Source organism: Tamandua tetradactyla, chromosome 3 (assembly GCF_023851605.1).
Source record: "Tamandua tetradactyla isolate mTamTet1 chromosome 3, mTamTet1.pri, whole genome shotgun sequence".
Classification (NCBI taxonomy): Eukaryota; Metazoa; Chordata; class Mammalia; order Pilosa; family Myrmecophagidae; genus Tamandua; species Tamandua tetradactyla.
This window is the reverse complement of record NC_135329.1, coordinates 34495411-34514902: the sequence shown is the minus strand read 5'-3', so window position 1 is coordinate 34514902 and position 19492 is coordinate 34495411. Positions and strand designations below refer to the sequence as shown.

The following is a 19492-nucleotide window of genomic DNA, read 5'->3' as shown; positions in this document are numbered from 1 at the left end:
AATGATTTCACTTGCAGAGTTGGGCTTAGAGAGACTGAGGCCACATCTGAGCAACAACAGAGGTCCTCCAGGAGTAACTCTTAGGCATGCCTATAGGTAGTCTTAGCTTCTCTGCTACCTACATAAGCTTTACTAGAGTAAGCCTCATGATCGAGGGCATGGCCTATTGATTTGGGTATACCTAAAGTTTGACACAGTATCAGGGGATTTCCTGATGGTAAGGTTTAATAGTCTTTCTCCCATCCCTCATGGGACTTTGCCAATAATTTTTGATAATCTGCTTAGTATACTCTAGGGTGTTTCCAGGCATTACGATAATCTATACAGGATTAAAGGACCTCTTTCTCATTCTGTGCTCTCTGTGTTTCAGTTGTTCAAATGAGCTATACAGGTAGGGTGAATTGGATTATGTACTACAGAAAATTTCAGTTCCAGATCAAATAAACCTTTCTTCCATTTTTCTGAAAGAGTATATGTTTCTAAAATACAGACATTGTCTTCCTTACTCCTATGTTCTGAATTACTTTAACCTCAACCTGTTTGGCTTCTTTCTTATCTCTAAATATCAGGTTATATATATAAAACAGCCTCTCAAAATCCAGAAATAATAATCAGCACTCTGGACTTAATGTGTTTGCTCTAAAAGTTTACAGTCTAGGCCCATTTTCTTATAAGCATTTTCTAAAGGTGACCATACCATTGTTGTTTTTTTTGTTTGTTTCTGGCTTATTTTGTCTCACCAAATATCCCACATGTTCATTCACATCATTGCATACCTCATGACTTTTTTTTTTTTGTAGCAACACAGCCTTCATTCATAAGTATACACCATCGTTTGCCATTCTAATTCTCTGTCAGTGCATGTTTCAGCCACCTGCATTCATTGGGCATCATGTAGAGGGCCCAAAGTCCACAGTCCATCAACATTCTCAATTTTAGATAATTTCCTTGTTCCCAAGAGACAGAAAACCAAAAAACACACCCTCACCAAATAGGAGATCTAAACATCCTCTTAACTCTTAAGAGTCCCTCACCCCATTATGTATCTCTGCTGTTGCTGTGATAGTGCTGATAGTTTCCTTTTGAACCTAGCTCATGGCATGTAATATAGTTTTCCCCCTGTACCCTGAAATTGAATGTTCTTTATACAAGACTCGTATCTTTGAAGTAATTCTTACAAGAACTAATTCATATTTCTAGTGTGAAGTCAGTGGGACACATAGGTCTATACAACCCCTTTCAATCTTGTTCATCTTCAATATAGTAATATTACTTCTAGACCCACTAGAGAATCACCTTGACTCCTAACTATTCCCTTACATTGGAGTTCAACCTCATTAGCTAATGGTTCTTCCATCTCTAGCTTCTATGTATCTCTAAGTCCCCTATATTCCATACTATAAGTCTCTGATTATACTGATGTTTATAGCAGCATTATTCACAATTGCCAAAAGATGGAAACAAACCAAGTGCCCATCAACAGATGAGTGGATCAACAAAATGTGGTATATACATGTGATGGAATATTAATGCAGCAGTAAGACAAAATGATGTCTTGAAGCATATGACAAGATGAATGAGCCTTGAGGACATAATGCTGAGCAAAATTTGCTGGTCATAAAAGTGCAGTCATACAGTATCTGTCCTTTTGTGTCTGGCAGATTTATGAACATCAGTGTGCAAATGTCTGTGTTGTTGCTTTCAGCTCTTCTGGGTATATACCAAGTAGTGCTATTGGTGGGTCATAGCACAACTCGATATTTAGTTTCCTAAGAAACTGCCAAACAGTCTTCCATAGTGGCTGCACCATTATACATTCCCACCAGCAGTGCCTAAGTGTCCCAGTTTCTCCACATCCTCTCCAACATTTATGGTTTCCTGTTTATTTAATAGCAGCCATTCTTTTAGGTGTGAGGTGGTATCTCTTGTAGTCTTTTTTGTTTTTATTAACGGAAAGAAAAAAAAAAGAAATTAACACAACATTTAGAAATCATACCATTCTACATATGCACTCAGTAATTCTTAACATCATCACATAGATGCATGATCATTGTTTCTTAGTACATTTGCATCGGTTTAGAGGAACTAGCAACACAACAGAAAAAGATATAAAATGTTAATATAAAGAAAAGAAATAAAAGTAGTAGTAATAGTAAAAAACAACAACAACAAACAAACCAACAAGCAAACAAAAACAAAAAAAACCCTATAGCTCAGATGCAGCTTCATTCAGTATTTTAACATTATTACTTTACAATTAGGTATTATTGTGCTGTCCATTTTTGAGTTTTTGTATCTAGTCCTGTTGCACAGTCTGTATCCCTTCAGCTTCAATTACCCATTGTCTTACCCTGTTTCTAACTCCTGCTGAACTCTGTTACCAATGACATATTTCAAGTTTATTCTCGAATGTCCGTTCACATCAGTGGGACCATACAGTATTTGTCTTTTAGTTTTTGGCTGGATTCACTCAGCATAATATTCTCTAGGTCCATCCATGTTATTACATGGTTCATAAGTTTATCTTGTCTTAAAGCTGCATAATATTCCATCGTATGTATATACCACAGTTTGTTTAGCCACTCTTCTGTTGATGGAGATTTTGGCTGTTTCCATCTCTTTGCAATTGTAAATAACGCTGCTATAAACATTGGTGTGCAAATGTCCGTTTGTGTCTTTGCCCTTAAGTCCTTTGAGTAGTTACCTAGCAATGGTATTGCTGGGTCGTATGGCAATTCTATATTCAGCTTTTTGAGGAACCGCCAAACTGCCTTCCACAGTGGTTGCACCCTTTGACATTCCCACCAACAGTGGATAAGTGTGCCTCTTTCTCCGCATCCTCTCCAGCACTTGTCATTTTCTGTTTTGTTGATAATGGCCATTCTGGTGGGTGTGAGATGATATCTCATTGTGGTTTTGATTTGCATTTCTCTAATGGCCAGGGACATTGAGCATCTCTTCATGTGCCTCTTGGCCATCCGTATTTCTTCTTCTGGTAGGTGTCTGTTTAAGTCTTTTTCCCATTTTGTAATTGGGTTGGCTGTCTTTTTGTTGTTGAGTTGAATAATCTCTTTATAAATTCTGGATACTAGACCTTTATCTGATATGTCGTTTCCAAATATTGTCTCCCATTGTGTAGGCTGTCTTTCTACTTTCTTGATGAAGTTCTCTGATGCACAAAAGTGTTTAATTTTGAGGAGCTCCCATTTATTTATTTCCTTCTTCAGTGTTCTTGCTTTAGGTTTAAGGTCCATAAAACCACCTCCAGTTGTAAGATCCATAAGATATCTCCCAACATTTTCCTCTAACTGTTTTATGGTCTTAGACCTAATGTTTAGATCTTTGATCCATTTTGAGTTAATTTTTGTATAAGGTGTGAGATACGGGTCTTCTTTCATTCTTTTGCATGTGGATATCCAGTTCTCTAGGCACCATTTATTGAAGAGACTGTTCTGTCCCAGGTGAGTTGGCTTGACTGCCTTATCAAAGATCAAATGTCCATAGATGAGAGGGTCTATATCTGAGCACTCTATTCGATTCCATTGGTCGATATATCTATCTTTATGCCAATACCATGCTGTTTTGACCACTGTGGCTTCATAATATGCCTTAAAGTCAGGCAGCGCGAGACCTCCAGCTTCGTTTTTTTTCCTCAAGATGTTTTTAGCAATTCGGGGCAACCTGCCCTTCCAGATAAATTTGCTTATTGGTTTTTCTATTTCTGAAAAATAAGTTGTTGGGATTTTGATTGGTATTGCATTGAATCTGTAAATCAATTTAGGTAGGATTGACATCTTAACTATATTTAGTCTTCCAATCCATGAACACGGTATGCCCTTCCATCTATTTAGGTCTTCTGTGATTTCTTTTAACAGTTTTTTGTAGTTTTCTTTATATAGGTTTTTTGTCTCTTTGGTTAAATTTATTCCTAGGTATTTTATTCTTTTAGTTGCGATTGTAAATGGGATTCGTTTCTTGATTTCCGCCTCAGCTTGTTCATTACTAGTGTGTAGAAAAGCTACAGATTTTTGAATGTTGATCTTGTAGCCTGCTATTTTGCTGTACTCATTTATTAGCTCTAGCAATTTTGTTGTGGATTTTTCTGGGTTTTCTACATATAGTATCATATCGTCTGCAAACAGTGATAGTTTTACTTCTTCCTTTCCAATTTTGATGCCTTGTATTTCTTTTTCTTGCCTAATTGCTCCGGCTAGAACTTCCAACACAATGTTGAATAATAGTGGTGATAGTGGACATCCTTGTCTTGTTCCTGATCTTAGGGGGAAAGTTTTCAATTTTTCCCCATTGAGGATGATATTAGCTGTGGGTTTTTCATATATTCCCTCTATCATTTTAAGGAAGTTCCCTTGTATTCCTATCTTTTGAAGTGTTTTCAGCAGGAAAGGATGTTGAATCTTGTCAAATGCCTTCTCTGCATCAATTGAGATGATCATGTGATTTTTCTGCTTTGATTTGTTGATATGGTGTATTACATTAATTGATTTTCTTATGTTGAACCATCCTTGCATACCTGGGATGAATCCTACTTGGTCATGATGTATAATTCTTTTAATGTGTTGTTGGATACGATTTGCTAGAATTTTATTGAGAATTTTTGCATCTGTATTCATTAGAGAGATTGGTCTGTAGTTTTCTTTTTTTGTAATATCTTTGCCTGGTTTTGGTATGAGGGTGATGTTGGCTTCATAGAATGAATTAGGTAGTTTTCCCTCCACTTCGATTATGTTGAAGAGTTTGAGGAGAGTAGGTACTAATTCTTTCTGGAATGTTTGATAGAATTCACATGTGAAGCCGTCTGGTCCTGGACTTTTCTTTTTAGGGAGCTTTTGAATAACTAATTCAATCTCTTTACTTGTGATTGGTTTGTTGAGGTCGTCTATTTCTTCTTGAGTCAAAGTTGGTTGTTCATGTCTTTCCAGGAACCTGTCCATTTCTTCTAAATTGTTGTATTTATTAGCGTAAAGTTGTTCATAGTATCCTGTTATTACCTCCTTTATTTCTGTGAGGTCAGTAGTTATGTCTCCTCTTCCATTTCTAATCTTATTTATTTGCATCCTCTCTCTTCTTCTTTTTGTCAATCTTGCTAAGGGCCCATCAATCTTGTTGATTTTCTCATAGAACCAACTTCTGGTCTTATTGATTTTCTCTATTGTTTTCATGTTTTCAATTTCATTTATTTCTGCTCTAATCTTTGTTATTTCTTTCCTTTTGCTTGCTTTGGGATTAGTTTGCTGTTCTTTCTCCAGTTCTTCCAAGTGAACAGTTAATTCCTGCATTTTTTCCTTTTCTTCTTTTCTGATAAAGGCATTTAGGGCAATAAATTTCCCTCTTAGCACTGCCTTTGCTGCGTCCCATAAGTTTTGATATGTTGTGTCTTCATTTTCATTTGCCTCTAGGTATTTACTAATTTCTCTTGCAATTTCTTCTTTGACCCACTTGTTGTTTAAGAGTGTGTTGTTGAGCCTCCATGTATTTATGAATTTTCTGGCACTCCGCCTATTATTGATTTCCAACTTCATTCCTTTATGATCCGAGAAAGTGTTGTGTATGATTTCAATATTTTTAAATTTGTTAAGACTTGCTTTGTGACCCAGCATATGGTCTATCTTTGAGAATGATCCATGAGCACTTGAAAAAAAGGTGTATCCTGCTGTTGTGGGATGTAATGTCCTATAAATGTCTGTTAAGTCAAGTTCATTTATAGTAATATTCAGGTTCTCTATTTCTTTATTGATCCTCTGTGTAGATGTTCTGTCCATTGATGAGAGTGGTGAATTGAAGTCTCCAACTATTATGGTATATGTGTCTATTTCCCTTTTCAGTGTTTGCAGTGTATTCCTCACGTATTTTCAGGCATTCTGGTTCGGTGCGTAAATATTTATGATTGTTATGTCTTCTTGTTTAATTGTTCCTTTTATTAGTATATAGTGTCCTTCTTTGTCTCTTTTAACTGTTTTACATTCGAAGTCTAATTTGTTGGATATTAGTATAGCCACTCTTGCTCTTTTCTGGTTGTTGTTTGCATGAAATATCTTTTCCCAACCTTTCACTTTCAACCTATATTTATCTTTGGGTCTAAGATGTGTTTCCTGTAGACAGCATATAGAAGGATCCTGTTTTTTAATCCATTCTGCCAGTCTATGTCTTTTAATTGGGGAATTCAGTCCATTGACATTTAGAGTTATTACTGTTTGGATAATATTTTCCTCTACCATTTTGCCTTTTGTATTATATATATCATATCTGAATTTCCTTCTTTCTACACTTTTCTCCATGTCTCTCTCTTCTGTCTTTTTGTATCTGACTCTAGTGCTTCCTTTAGTATTTCTTGCAGAGCTGGTCTCTTGGTCACAAATTCTCTCAGTGACTTTTTGTCTGAGAATGTTTTAATTTCTCCCTCATTTTTGAAGGACAATTTTGCTGGATATAGGAGTCTTGGCTGGCAGTTTTTCTCTTTTAGTAACTTAAATATATCATCCCACTGTCTTCTAGCTTCCATGGTTTCTGCTGAGAAATCTACACATAGTCTTATTGGGTTTCCCTTGTATGTGACGGATTGTTTTTCTCTCGCTGCCTTCAAGATCCTCTCTTTCTCTTTGACCTCTGACATTCTAACTAGTAAGTGTCTTGGAGAACGCCTATTTGTGTCTAATCTCTTTGGGGTGCGCTGCACTTCTTGGATCTGTAATTTTAGGTCTTTCATAAGAGTTGGGAAATTTTCAGTGATAATTTCTTCCATTAGTTTTTCTCCTCCTTTTCCCTTCTCTTCTCCTTCTGGGATACCCACTACATGTATATTTGTACGGTTCACATTGTCCTTGAGTTCCCTGATACCTTGTTCAAATTTTTCCATTCTTTTCCGGATAGTTTCTGTTTCTTTTTGGAATTCAGATGTTTCATCCTCCAAATCACTAATTCTATCTTCTGTTTCTTTAAATCTGTCATTGTAGGTATCCATTGTTTTTTCCATCTTTTCTACTTTATCTTTCACTTCCATAAGTTCTGTGATTTGTTTTTTTTTTTTTTTTTTTTTTTTTTTTTTTTTTTTTTAAAGGAAAGACAGAGAGAAGGAAGGAAGGATAGAAGGAAGGAAGGAAGGAAGAAAGGGAAACATTTTTAAACATTTTCTTGTTTTATTGTATTCTGTTTCTCCGTTTTTTGTTACATGGGCTGGGGCCGGGAATCGAACCGAGGTCCTCCGGCATAGCAGGCAAGCACTTTGCCCGCTGAGCCACCGCGGCCCGCCTGTGATTTGTTTTTTCAGTTTTTCTATTTCTTCTTTTTGTTCAGCCCATGTCTTCTTCATGTCCTCCCTCAATTTATCGATTTCGTTTTTGAAGAGGTTTTCCATTTCTGTTCGTATATTCAGCATTAGTTGTTTCAGCTCCTGTATCTCATTTGAACTATTGGTTTCTTCGTTTGACTGGGCCATATGTTCAATTTTCTGAGCGTGATCCGTTATCTTCTGCTGGCGTCTGGGCATTTAGTCAGATTTCCCCGGGTGTTCGACCCCACAGGTTGAAAGATTTTTCTGTGCAATCTCTTGGTTCTGTTTTTCTTATCCTGCCCAGTAGGTGGCGCTCGTGGCACACGTTTGTCTGTGGGTTCCACCAGTGAAAGTTGCTGTAGGTCCTTTAACTCTGGAAAATTCTCGCCGTAGGGGAAGTTCGGCAGCCGAAGCGTCTTGGAAGAATGCCAGCCGGCCTGGGGTTCCGAATGCGGGGAGGGTCGCCGGCCGTCGCAGCACAGGAGAGCGTCCGGCCAAATTAGCTAGTCGGCCCGGGGCAGCAAGCGTGGCAGGAGGGCGCCAGCTGTCGCAGCCCGGGAGAGTGCACTGTTCCCAGCCGACGGGGGAGTCACGTGTTTGGAAGGTATCCCCCGGTCACTGTTCTCCGCAGTCTGGGGATTTCCGACCCAACTATCTCAGTTGTTCCGGGGGGCCTCGTGTGGTGGGGGCACCAGCCGCCGCGGCCTAAGGGGACCGCCTGTCCAATTCTACCAGCTGGCCTGGGAAGGTGGAAGGGAGGGACTCCGGTCGCTTGCCGTCCCACCCAGGAAAGCCCGTGCCCCTTGGTGATCTCACCGGAGCTGGTTCTCCCAGATAGTCAGCCGTTCCAGGATGGGGTACGCTGTCCCTTTGATGTCCCTCGTGGCTCCGGGAGCTGCTCTGTATTATCTCCACTCCCCCAGTAGCTGTTCTGGAGGAGGAAAGGTGAGGGCGGCAAGGCTGTCGAGGCTGGTGGCGGAGGAGCACGGTGAAGGCGGGGGAGGAGGGCACCGTGGTGGTTGGAGAGCAGCCGGAGCAGGAGGGGGAGGAGGGGAGAGAAGGAGGTCGGGCGGCTCGGCTGCTGCGGGGCGTGGGCGCCGCGCGGCGGGCCGGCGGAGAAAGAGAGGGGGGAAGGAGGTCGGGCGGCTCGGCTGCTGCGGAGCGTGGGCGCCGCGCGGCGGGCCGGCGGAGAAAGAGAGGGGGAAAGGAGGTCGGGCGGCTCGGCTGCTGCGGGGCGTGGGCGCCGCGCGGCGGGCCGGCGGAGAAAGAGAGGGGGGAAGGAGGTCGGGCGGCTCGGCTGCTGCGGGGCGTGGGCGCCGCGCGGCGGGCCGGCGGAGAAAGAGAGGGGGGAAGGAGGTCGGGCGGCTCGGCTGCTGCGGGGCGTGGCTCATTGTAGTCTTGATCTGCATTTCCCTTATAGCCAGTGAAAATGAGCGTCTCTTCATGTGTTTTTGAGCCATCTGTATTTGCTTTTCAGAAAAATGCCTATTCATATCTTTAGCCCCTTGTATAATTAGATTGTTTGTCCTTTTGTTATTGAGTTGTATGATTTATTTGTATATACAGAAAATCAAACCTTTGTCTGATATGTGATTTCCAAATATTTTCTCCCATTGAGTTGGCTGCCTCTTCACCTTTTTGGCAAAGTCTTTTGAGGTGCAGAAACATTTGATTTTGAGGATTCCCATTTATCTCTTTTTTCTTTTGTTGCTTGTGCTTTGGGTGTAAAGTTTAGGAAGCTACATCATAGTGCTAGGTCTTGAGATGTTTCCCTACATTTTCTTCTAGAAGCTTTATGGAGTTAGTTCTTATATATAGGTGTTTGATCCACTTTGAGTTAATTTTTGTGTAGGATATAAGATAGGGGTCCTCTTTCATTCTCTTGGCTATTGATATCCAGTTCTTCCATGTGCAATTATTGAAAAGACTATTTTGTCCCAGTTCAGAGGATTTGGGGGCCTTGTCAAAAATCAGTTGACCGTAGATTTGGTGTTCTGTTTCTGCACTCTCAATTCAATTCCATTGGTCAATTTTTTTGTCTTTGTGCCAGTACCATGCTGTTTTGACCACTGTGACTTTATAATAGGGTTTTTTAATTAATTAATTAATTAATTTTTTAAACATAACACAAACACGAACATTCTTACCATATGATCATTCCATTATTGATATATAATAAATAACTCACAATATCATCACATAGTTGTATATATAATAGGTTTTAAAGTTAGGGAGTGTTAATCCTCCTGCTTCGTTCTTCTTATTTAAGATGCTTTTAGCCATTTGGGGTCTCTTGCCTTTCCAAATGAATTTGGTAGTTAGCTTTTCCAAATCTTCAGAGTAGGTTGTTGGAATTTTGATTTGTACTGTGTTGAATCTGTAGACCAATTTGGGGAGAATTGACATCTTAACTATATTTACCCTTCCAATCCATGAGCAGAAAATGTCTTTCCACCTATTTATATCTCCTTTCATTTCTTTTAGCAATGTTATGTAGTTTTCTGTGTACAAGTCCTTTACGTCCCTAGTTAAGTTCATTTGTACGTATTTGATTCTTTTAGTTGCTATTTTGAATGGAATTTTTTCCTTATCTGATTCCTCAGCTAGGTCATTGCTTGTGTATAGAAATGTTACTGATTTTTGCACATTACTTTTATATCCTGCAGCTTGCTGAATTTGTTACTTAGCTCAAGTAACTTTGCTGTAGATATCTCAGGATCTTCCAAGTATAGTATCATATCACCTGCCAATAATGAGACTTTTGTTTCTTCCTTTCCAGTTTGGATGCCTTTTATTTCTTTGTCCTGTCTGATTTCTCTAGCTAGAACTTCTAGCACAATGTTGAATAACAGTGGTGACAGTGGGCATCCTTGTCTTGTACCTGATCTTGAGGGGAAGGCTTTCAGTCTCTCTCCATTGAGTATGAGGCTGGCCATCAGTTTTACATATATTCCCTTTAGCATACTGAGATAGTTACCTTTGATTCCAACCTTTTGAAGTGTTTTTATCAGAAAAGAATGCTGAATTTTGTTGAAGGCTCTTTCATCGTCAATGAAGATGATCATGTGAGTTTTCCCTTTTGATTTGTTAATATGCTGTATTAAATTAATTGATTTTCTTGTGTTGAACCATCCTTGCATTCCTGGTATAAATGCCACTTGGTCATGGTGTATATAATTCATGTGCCATTGGATTTGATTTGTTAATATTTTATTGAGAATTTTTGCATCTATATTCATTAGGGAGATTGGCCTGTAGTTTTCCTTTCTTTTTTTTTTTTTTTTTTTTTAAAGAGAGAGGGAGGAAGGGAAGGAAAGACAGAGAGAGAAGGAAGGAAGGATGGAAGGAAGGAAGGGAGGAAGAAAGGGAAACATCTTTTAAACATTTTCTTGTTTTATTATATTTTGTTTGTTTGTTTGTTTCTTACATGGGCTGGGGCCGGGAATCGAACCGGGGTCCTCCGGCATAGCAGGCAAGCACTCTTGCCCGCTGAGCCACCGCGGCCCGCCTAGTTTTCCTTTCTTACAGCATCTTTACCCAGTTTTGGTATTAAAATGATATTAGCTTCATAAAATGAGTTAGGTAGAGTTCCTTTTTCCTCATTTTTTTCAAAAAGTTTGAGCATGATTGGTGTTAGTTTTTTCTGGAATGTTTGATAAAATTCCCGTGTGAAGGCATCTGGCCCTAGGCTTTTCTTTGTACTAAGATTTTTGGTGACTGATCAATCTCTTTATTTGTGATTGGGTTGTTGAGCTCTTCTATTTCTTCCTGAGTCAATATAGCTTGTTTGTATGTCCCTAGGTATTTGTCCATTTCATCTAAGTTGTCTAATTTGTTGGTGTATAGTCCATAGTATCCTCTTATGCTTTTTTTTTATTTCTTCAGGGTCTGTGGTAATGCAGCCCTTCTCATTTCTGATTTTGTTTATTTTACATCCTCTCTCCTTTTTTCTTTGTCAGTCTTGCTAGTGGCCTATCAATTTATTGATTTTCTCAAAGAATCCACTTTTGATCTTTTTGATTCTTTCTGTTGTTCTTTTGTTCTCCCATTCATTTACCTCTGCTTTAATCTTTGTTGTTTCTCTTCTCGTATTTGCTTTGGGGTTAGTTTGCTGTACTTTCTCAAGTTCCTCCAGGTTTGCTGTTAAGTCCTCAATTTTTGCTCTTTCTTATTTTTTAATATGAACATTTAAGACAATAAATTTCCCTCTCAGCACAGCCTTTGCCACATCCCATATAGGTTCTGGTAAGCTGTATTCTCATTTTCATTAATCTCCAGATAGCAACTGATTTCTCTAGCAATTTCTTCTTCGACCCACTGGTTGTTTAACAGTGTGTTATTTAATCTCCATATGTTTGTGAATGTTCTCATTCTTTGGTGGTTGTTGAAATCCAGCTTCATCCCACTGTGATTAGAGAAAGTGCTTTGAATAACTTCCATATTTTTAAATTCATAAACACCTGTTTTTGCCCTTGCATATGGTCTATCCTGGGGAATGACTGCGAACACTAGAGAAGAATGTGTAACCTTGTGCTTTGGGGTGCAATGACCTGTGTATGTCAGTAAGGTCTAATTCATTTATCAAGTTATTTAACTTCTCTTTTTCCTTGTTGATCTTCTGTCTGTCGTTGTATCTATAGAGGAGAGTGGTGTATTGAAGTCTCCTACTATTATTGTTGAAACATCTATCACTCCCTTCAGTTTTGCCAGTGTCTGTCTCATGTACTTTGGAGCCCCTTGATTGGGAGCATAAACATTTATGATTGTTATATCTTCTTGGCGAATTGACCTTTTAGTTAGTATATAGTGTCCTTCTTTGTGTCTTATGATGTTTTACATTTAAAGTCTGTTTTGTCTGATATTAATATACCTATTCCTGCTTTCTTTTGATTACAGCTTGCGTGGAAAATCTTTTTCCATCCTTTCACTTTCAGTCCATTTGGTTCCTTGTGTCCAAGATGAGTCTCTTGTAAGCAACATATAGCTGGATTATGTTTCTTAATCCACTCTGCCAATCTGTATCTTTTAATTGATAAGTTTAGTACGTTAACATTCAAAGTTATTACTGAAAAGGCTTTTCTTGATTCCACCATCCTTATCTTTTTCATTTTGTCAGATCTATATATTCTTTTCCCTCTTTCTCTTTGTATTATTTGAATTACCCTTAGTAGTACTCTTCAATTCTGTGGCCTCCTCCAGACCTCCCTTTCCTGTCTCTTTTTTTCAGCCGGCAGAGCTCCTTTTAGTATTTCTTGTACGGCCGGTCTCTTGTTGACAGATTCTTTCAGGACATCTTTGTCTATGAAAACTTTAATCTCGCCCTCAATTTTGAAGGACAATTTTGGCTGGGTGTAGAATACTTGGCTGGAAGTCTTTCTCTTTCAGGATCTTGAATATATCATACCACTGCCTTCTTGCCTCCAGGGTGCTAGTTGAGTAGTCTGAACTCAGTCTTTTTTTATTTCCCTTGTATGTAGTAGATTTTCTCTTGCCACTTTCAGGATTTTCTGCTTTTCTTCAACATTTGACAGACTGATTAGTATGTGCTTTGGGGAAGTCCTGTTTTGATTTATTCTGTTTGGAGTTCTTTGGGCTTCTTTGACTTGTGTATTTATGTCCTTTATGAGGGGTGGGAAGTTTTTCTCCATTATATCCTCAACAACTCTTCCTAGCCGTGTACTCCTCTCTTCTCCTTTTGGGACACCAATGATTCTTATGTTTCTGCACTTTGTTTTGTCTGTCATTTCCCTGAGTTCCCATTGAGTTTTTCCCATCTTTTTTGCCATTTGCTATTTTGAGTCTTTGAAGTCAATTATCCTGTCCTCTATACCACTTATTCTTTCTTCTGTCTCTTCAGATCTAGTGTTGTGTGCCTCTAGTATGTTTTTTATTTGGTCAACCGAGTCTTTAATCTTTGTGATTTCTGCTATTTTTCTATTTATTCTTTCAAATTCTTCTTTGTGCTCTTCTACTGTCTTCTTGATCTCCTTTATGTCATTTGCTATCCTACTTATTTTATTAAGTAGAGTTGGACATCTTTGATTAGTTGTTCCAGCTTCTGTGTCTCCTCTGGTGTTTTAATTTGGTCATTAGGCAAGGCTCTGTTTGCCTGCGTTGTGATATGTTTAATGATCTGCTGTCGTTGTAGCATGTAGATACCTTGATTGATTTACTTTGTGAGCTGATTTCTTTCAGTAGTCTAAGGCCTTGTGTTTGCAGAATGACTGTACAGCAGGGAGCAGGGCATGGGATGGGCACTCAGTATGGTGATTTGTTTCGGGGCAGGTATGGGTGCAGGTTGGGTATGTTACGCTGATGCTCGTGAACATGGGTGCCCAGTGGCCAGGGAGGATGTAACCGTGCCGGTACACTGGTCTGGGGGAGTGTAACCCTAGTGTGGACTAGTCTAAAGCATGGAGCCCTTTGTGTGTGTGCGTAGAGCTGTGGCAGCAGTTGGTGTTATGCCTTTGTGGATTGGGGGCAGATGTGACCCACTGTGCAGGCTGGCACTTTCTCAGAGCTGGGAAATGTGACTGAGGGCTGTGTGCATACGTGGTTCTAGACTGCTGTAAAGTGCGGTTCCCAGAGCTGAATAGTGTGATTGGGGTCCCATGCACATGTGTGGGCCTGGATGTGCAGTAAACAGATGCGCTGAGCTCAGGGAGGGCGGGGTGAGGCTGTGTGACACTATGGGCAGAGAGCGGGGGTAGCCTAGGTATGGAGGGTAATGCCCACAACCTTTATGTGCTGGCAACAGCCTGCGGGGAACTGGGAGGGGAAGGTAGTGCTCCGGAGGTGTACAGGAGAGGTGGGTTGGGCTGCACTTGGGGTGGGGGTGGGGGGCAGTCACATGCACTGGGGGCTGGTGGGGTGGGGGCACTTGGAGCTGGGGGAATGGGAGCAGGTGACGGTTCAGGTGCGTAGGGTGTGGGGTGAGGTGCTGATCACAGGGCTTTGCTGATGTGGGTAGCATTCCCAAGGAACGTGGCCTGACTTACTTGCTAGTCCCATACTCCTGTCTATGCACATTTGTGGGCTCCGCACCTCTGTGCCAGGCTCCAGCTTTCTGCCTCTCAGTTCTTTGGCCTCTGTAACCAGGGCTGCTGCATGTGGTGCAGAAGGCTCTCCCAGGTCAGCTGTACTCCCAAATTGCCACTTCAGTCGCCCTCTTGTCCCTTCTCAAACTTTTCCATGGAGCAGGGGTAATCTCGAGCTTCTCTAATCAGCCATCTTCCCGGAAGTCCACCCCCCATGATTTCTTTTAGCAATTTCTTTAGGTTTCTTGTGTGTAGGTCCTTTGTATCCTTAGATAAATTTATTCCTAAATATTTGATTCTTTTCGTTGCTATTGTAAATGGAGTTTTTTTCCCCTTCATTTCCTCCTCAGATTGTTCATCACAAGTGTATAGAAACACTACTAATTTGGGGGTGTTAATCTTGTACCCTCCCTTTGTTGTACTCATTTATTAGCTCTATTAATGTTGCTGTAGATTTTTTGGGATTTTTCACATATGGTATCTTGTCATCTGCAAACAGTGAGAGTTTTACTTCTTCCTTTCCAATTTGAATGCCTTTTATTTCTTTTTCATATCTAATTGCATTCAGCAGAATATTGAATAACTGTGGTAATAGGAGGCCTGTCTGGGTCACCCAGGATGATCTCCTCACCTCAGGATCCTTAATTTAATTGCATTTATGTAAACTGTTTTTCCAAAAATGGTATATTCACTGGTTCCAGGGTTTAGGATATGGGTCTATCTTTTGAGGGGGCATATTGAACCCACTACCATTATGAACTCCTTAGTTCTGACTGTTTGTATTTTGTTGTTGTTTCTTAGTTTAACCTTACTCTCTGTTTAGGTATTTGCATGTTAAAGTATTTTGGTTTCTGCTTTATATAAAATGATAAGATGAAAGGAGCCTTGTTCTCTATGCCATACGTTATAGATCTTCACAATTTTTTAGCTGTATCTTTACAAATTTACCTGGACATATTCCTGGAGATAAGAGTAGTTAAATCATTTTCTTATTTTCAGAATCAGTGTGTTGAAACTGAATTTTCTGCAGGGTCTCAGCGTTTTATATAATACCCAACTTTGTATTCATGTGTTGGTGTTCTTTTAATTCTTAACTGATTCTTAAATTGCCAACTTGTGATAGTTTACCAAAAAAAGAACTGAAAACTTGATAAATTGGAGGTAATATAACTTCTAAGTTAAGACTTCATTATATGTAATATGGTGAAGACATTGGCATTTGATTATTTCACTACTGTAAAAATTGTGCAAGATAAAAAATAACTTGAATGTGGGATGCTTCAAGATTCAGACTTAACAGCCATATCCTCGAGGGTGGTGCAATGGTGGCTCAGTGGCAGAATTCTCGCCTGCCATTCCAGAGACCCAGGTTTGATTCTTGGAGCCTACCCATGCCAAAAAAAAAAAAAGCCATATCCTGGAGCTGGAGTTTCAGGAAAACTCATGCGACGCTAAAAAGGGAAAGCAGGGAGTGCTGGCAATGAAAAAAAGTAAAGGCAAGTTGATTACTGTAGTGTGTAATCAAATTAAATGTAGACTTCTAGATAGGTGTAATTTTTGAAATACTTACAATAAATAATGGAACATCTTTTATTTTTTTATTTTTTTATTTTTTTTATTAATGGAAAGAAAAAAAAGAAATTAACACAACATTTAGAAATCATACCGTTCTACATATGCACTCAGTAATTCTTAACATCATCACATAGATGCATGATCATCGTTTCTTAGTACATTTGCATCGGTTTAGAGGAACTAGCAACACAACAGAAAAAGATATAAAATGTTAATATAAAGAAAAGAAATAAAAGTAGTAATAATAGTAAAAACCAACAACAACAAACAAACAAACAAGCAAACAAAAACAAAAAAAACCCTATAGCTCAGATGCAGCTTCATTCAGTGTTTTAACATGATTACTTTACAATTAGGTATTATTGTGCTGTCCATTTTTGAGTTTTTGTATCTAGTCCTGCTGCACAGTCTGTATCACTTCAGCTTCAATTACCCATTGTCTTACCCTGTTTCTAACTCCTGCTGAACTCTGTTACCAATGACATATTTCAAGTTTATTCTCGAATGTCCGTTCACATCAGTGGGACCATACAGTATTTGTCCTTTAGTTTTTGGCTGGATTCACTCAGCATAATATTCTCTAGGTCCATCCATGTTATTACATGGTTCATAAGTTTATCTTGTCTTAAAGCTGCATAATATTCCATCGTATGTATATACCACAGTTTGTTTAGCCACTCTTCTGTTGATGGACATTTTGGCTGTTTCCATCTCTTTGCAATTGTAAATAACGCTGCTATAAACATTGGTGTGCAAATGTCCGTTTGTGTCTTTGCCCTTAAGTCCTTTGAGTAGATACCCAGCAATGGTATTGCTGGGTCATATGGCAATTCTATATTCAGCTTTTTGAGGAACCGCCAAACTGCCTTCCACAGTGGTTGCACCATTTGACATTCCCACCAACAGTGGATAAGTGTGCCTCTTTCTCCGCATCCTCTCCAGCACTTGTCATTTTCTGTTTTGTTGATAATGGCCATTCTGGTGGGTGTGAGATGATATCTCATTGTGGTTTTGATTTGCATTTCTCTAATGGCCAGGGACATTGAGCATCTCTTCATGTGCCTCTTGACCATCCATCCGTATTTCTTCTTCTGGTAGGTGTCTGTTCAAGTCTTTTTCCCATTTTGTAATTGGGTTGGCTGTCTTTTTGTTGTTGAGTTGAACAATCTCTTTATAAATTCTGGATACTAGACCTTTATCTGATACGTCGTTTCCAAATATTGTCTCCCATTATGTAGGCTGTCTTTCTACTTTCTTGATGAAGTTCTTTGATGCACAAAAGTGTTTAATTTTGAGGAGCTCCCATTTATTTCTTTCTTTCTTCAGTGCTCTTGCTTTAGGTTTAAGGTCCATAAAACTGCCTCCAGTTGTAAGATTCGTAAGATATCTCCCTACATTTTCCTCTAACTGTTTTATGGTCTTAGACCTAATGTTTAGATCTTTGATCCATTTTGAGTTAATTTTTGTATAAGGTGTGAGATACGGGTCTTCTTTCATTCTTTTACTTATGGATATCCAGTTCTCTAGGCACCATTTATTGAAGAGACTGTTCTGTCCCAGGTGAGTTGACTTGACTGCCTTATCAAAGATCAAATGTCCATAGATGAGAGGGTCTATATCTGAGCACTCTATTCGATTCCATTGGTCGATATATCTATCTTTATGCCAATACCATGCTGTTTTGACCACTGTGGCTTCATAATATGCCTTAAAGTCAGGCAGCGCGAGACCTCCAGCTTCGTTTTTTTTCCTCAAGATGTTTTTAGCAATTCGGGGCAACCTGCCCTTCCAGATAAATTTGCTTATTGGTTTTTCTATTTCTGAAAAATAAGTTGTTGGGATTTTGATTGGTATTGCATTGAATCTGTAGATGAGTTTAGGTAGGATTGACATCTTAATTATATTTAGTCTTCCAATCCATGAACACGGTATGCCCTTCCATCTATTTAGGTCTTCTGTGATTTCTTTTAGCAGTTTTTTGTAGTTTTCTTTATATAGGTTTTTTGTCTCTTTGGTTAAATTTATTCCTAGGTATTTTATTCTTTTAGTTGTGATTGTAAATGGGATTCGTTTCTTGATTTCCGCCTCAGCTTGTTCATTACTAGTGTATAGAAAAGCTACAGATTTTTGAATGTTGATCTTGTAGCCTGCTACTTTGCTGTACTCATTTATTAGCTCTAGTAATTTTGTTGTGGATTTTTCTGGGTTTTCTACATATAGTATCATATCATCTGCAAACAGTGATAGTTTTACTTCTTCCTTTCCAATTTTGATGCCTTGTATTTCTTTTTCTTGCCTAATTGCTCTGGCTAGAACTTCCAACACAATGTTGAATAATAGTGGTGATAGTGGACATCCTTGTCTTGTTCCTGATCTTAGGGGGAAAGTTTTCAATTTTTCCCCACTGAGGATGATATTAGCTGTGGGTTTTTCATATATTCCCTCTATCATTTTAAGGAAGTTCCCTTGTATTCCTATCTTTTGAAGTGTTTTCAGCAGGAAAGGATGTTGAATCTTGTCAAATGCCTTCTCTGCATCAATTGAGATGATCATGTGATTTTTCTGCTTTGATTTGTTGATATGGTGTATTACATTAATTGATTTTCTTATGTTGAACCATCCTTGCATACCTGGGATGAATCCTACTTGGTCATGATGTATAATTCTTTTAATGTGTTGTTGGATACGGTTTGCTAGAATTTTATTGAGGATTTTTGCATCTGTATTCATTAGAGAGATTGGTCTGTAGTTTTCTTTTTTTGTAATATCTTTGCCTGGTTTTGGTATGAGGGTGATGTTGGCTTCATAGAATGAATTAGGTAGTTTTCCCTCCACTTCGATTATGTTGAAGAGTTTGAGGAGAGTAGGTACTAATTCTTTCTGGAATGTTTGATAGAATTCACATGTGAAGCCGTCTGGTCCTGGACTTTTCTTTTTAGGGAGCTTTTGAATAACTAATTCAATCTCTTTACTTGTGATTGGTTTGTTGAGGTCGTCTATTTCTTCTTGAGTCAAAGTTGGTTGTTCATGTCTTTCCAGGAACCTGTCCATTTCATCTAAATTGTTGTATTTATTAGCGTAAAGTTGTTCATAGTATCCTGTTATTACCTCCTTTATTTCTGTGAGGTCAGTAGTTATGTCTCCTCTTCCATTTCTAATCTTATTTATTTGCATCCTCTCTCTTCTTCTTTTTGTCAGTCTTGCTAAGGGCCCATCAATCTTGTTGATTTTCTCATAGAACCAACTTCTGGTCTTATTGATTTTCTCTATTGTTTTCATGTTTTCAATTTCATTTATTTCTGCTCTAATCTTTGTTATTTCTTTCCTTTTGCTTGCTTTGGGATTAGTTTGCTGTGAAACATCTTTTTAACATTTTATTTTGTGAAGCTGTTGAAAGTTAATGTAATTTTTTCAAGTATCAAATTCCTTTTTTTTAATTTCTATTATTTCCCTTTCCAATGAAATATACTAAAAATTGATCATTGTTATTTGTAGTCATAAAACATCCAATGATATAATATATCTTCTCAAAATCTCCTAATAAAATCATCATTTTATTCCTATTTAAAATCAGTTAATAGTACATGGAATT

General features: G+C 38.7%; 1 protein-coding gene across 1 annotated transcript in view; it reads left to right on the top strand.

Annotated features, from left to right (window-relative positions):
• Positions 1-19492, top strand: part of AGPAT5 (1-acylglycerol-3-phosphate O-acyltransferase 5) — a 102459-nt gene that overhangs the window by 6188 nt on the left and 76779 nt on the right. The gene's annotated exons all lie outside the window — the stretch shown is intronic.